Below are 2,718 nucleotides of genomic sequence, written 5' to 3'. Positions count from 1 at the left end.
TATATATATATATGTGGAGAATCAGCAACATTCATCCATTTTTAAGTCCACTTATCTTCAGCGGGGTCGCTGGAGACTATCCCACCTGACTTCAGGCAGGAGGCGGGGTACACCCTCAACTGGTTGCCAGCCAATCGTAGGACACACATAGACGAACAACCATTTGCGCTCACAATCACAACCTGCCATGAATCAAGTTCAAATTCAAGTCAACTTTATTGTCAAATGTGCAACATACAGCACAGATGAAATTTCTTTCCTCTCAACCACAGGAGAGAGAGGAGCAGCTGAGGGTGCCCGTGCCGCCATCACAGAACAGTTGACATAAATGACAAAATAATACAACACAACAAATAAGACACAGACAGTCGTGCAATCTTAACCACTTTTTCTGCATACACATTGTTTGAAGCAGTTATCGATGAAAGAGGAGAGTATCAAAGTGTCCTTTCATCAGCGGATCAAAGACGTCATGCTGAAAATGTGCACACATCGGCAATTGGACCACACACACCAATTGGATGGAATGCTTCAACAAAGCATTGAAGCATGAATATTCTAACTGTCCTGTTCTGATTATCCCCTTTTTTTGTCACGTGCTTTTTAGAGTGCAACTCTCACTGTCATTTCGAAATGTGTAGCAACTAACCCAGCAGAGATGTCAAAGCCTGGTTGAGAAAGTATTAACAGTTTGGCTTTTGCCATAGGTGCTTCAACTCAACTGGCAGGTGAACAAGCTCTCAGGTTGCATGATAATTGTCGGACCAATATTGTGAAAAAAAAATATGGCATCACTTTTATCTGTAATCGGACCGATATTGAAAGCTGCCATGCACCTTTTGGGCTGAGTCATGGGTTCATCCCGGCCACCCCGATGAAAAATTTCTGGCTACGGCCCTGGTTGCACCCAGGACCAGAGTGTCACATTAAAAATGTATGACAAAACAGTTACTGGTTCCCTCTGATGAAATGTATTTAGTAACATAATCCACGTACCAGGATATCAAAGTAATAGAACTTGGATATTTTGAATAAGTTTGAGATTACGCCGTATCAAGTCAAGTCAACTTTATTGTCAAATGTGCTCTTTGTGCAACATACAGCACAGATGAAATTTCTTTTCTCTCAACCACAGGAGAGAAAGGGGCCATTGTGGGTACCCACGCCGCCATCAACAGAACAGTTAACATAAAATGACAAAATAATACAACACATACGACACAGACAGTCATGCAATCTTCACCACTTTTCTGCATATACTTTGTTCTTTGAAGCATTTATAGATGAAAGAGGAGATGAAAGAAGAACGTGTCCTTTCAGTGTCCAGTGGATCAAAGACGTAATGTCTTTGATCCACTGGCTATCAAATGTTTTAAAGATTTCAAACAAATAAAAACATTCTGAATACAAAATATATTTCTTCATGTTTGTCGGGTCTTTTCTGTCCTACGGTTGTTTTGTATGCATGGTTTAGGAATGCCAGAGGAAACCTGAGCAGCAGCAATTCAAATCAAAAGCACAGAATTGTGAGGCAGACATGCTAACCACTTGGGCAACATGTTGCTAAAATGTTGGATTGTTCCTCTGCTCTTATTTTCTGACGTAAATTTCAATTTAATCCCCTTTTTCTTTAATTTAGAAATTAAGCGTTAATAGCCATTATAATAGCCATTATTATTAGAAGATACAATTGTCATCCTTTTGTTGACGCCCCATAATCTGTCTATCTTTACATGAATCTTTATTCCCGTGCCTATGACATGCAATAGGATTCTCTTGAATATATACAGTGTAATATTATTTTTAATAGCGCAGTTATGTACTAAGCGAGTGAGTAAGAAGTTAACAAACCTGTTCTGCGTACCACAGTCCGTGGCTGCTGATGACGTTCGTTTTCCTCTTTTGGGCCACAAAGTTCATCCGTATACTTTGTTGTGTTCCTTGCGGACATTTTCACACTACAACCCCAAGCGTCTCCCACTGGATCTCTGTTCAGCGATGCGTTGCCGTCTCTGACAGCCGCAGAGTGAATTACATTCCTCTACCTCGGCGGTATGCAACCTGCGGCTCATGACCCGCATGCGGCTCTTCAGCGCCGCCCTAGTGGCTCCCTGGAGCTTTTTCAAAAATGTTTGAAAAAAACGATACTAACCAAATGTGCTCGCAAAACGCTGCATCAAGTAGATTGATGAAATCGACATCGTTTTACATGTTACCTTCGACGTGTGAGTGTGAGTTTTATTTGCGTGTAATATCCAAATATTTTGTCGGTACAGTACTATTGTTTTTCCTGTGAGTATTGGCTAAAACATTAGCATCGTGACTGCATCATCGATCGGTACAGTACTATTGTTTTTCCTGTGAGTATTGGTAAAACACGCCACTCGCCGTCTTGTCTTCCTAACGGCAAGCTAATTAGATTTTTTTACGGAATATTTTTTTCTCTACTCCATAGGTTTGAAAGAAGAGGGCAAAATGAGAGTCTCAGAAAGAAAAGTGAATCGAAAGGTGTCCGTTCAGCATCTACGAACAGCGCATCAAGGTAAAAAAATGGAACCAAAAAAAAAAAAAAAAACAAGTCAGTTTCGAGTTGACAGCAACAAATTCGGTAAGTTGGAGAAAACATGACCAGTCTCATTTTGATGAAAAAAGGCGACCGTTTCAGTGTTTCCACGTTGGTGATTCGAAGGCAGTACATTTTTCGGCTTTTTGGCGGAA

This window comes from Hippocampus comes, unplaced genomic scaffold, assembly GCF_001891065.2.
Source record: "Hippocampus comes isolate QL1 unplaced genomic scaffold, H_comes_QL1_v1.1 scaffold236, whole genome shotgun sequence".
In the NCBI taxonomy this organism is placed as follows: Eukaryota; Metazoa; Chordata; class Actinopteri; order Syngnathiformes; family Syngnathidae; genus Hippocampus; species Hippocampus comes.
The sequence above is the reverse complement of the archived record's forward strand: the minus strand, read 5'-3'. Positions refer to the sequence as shown.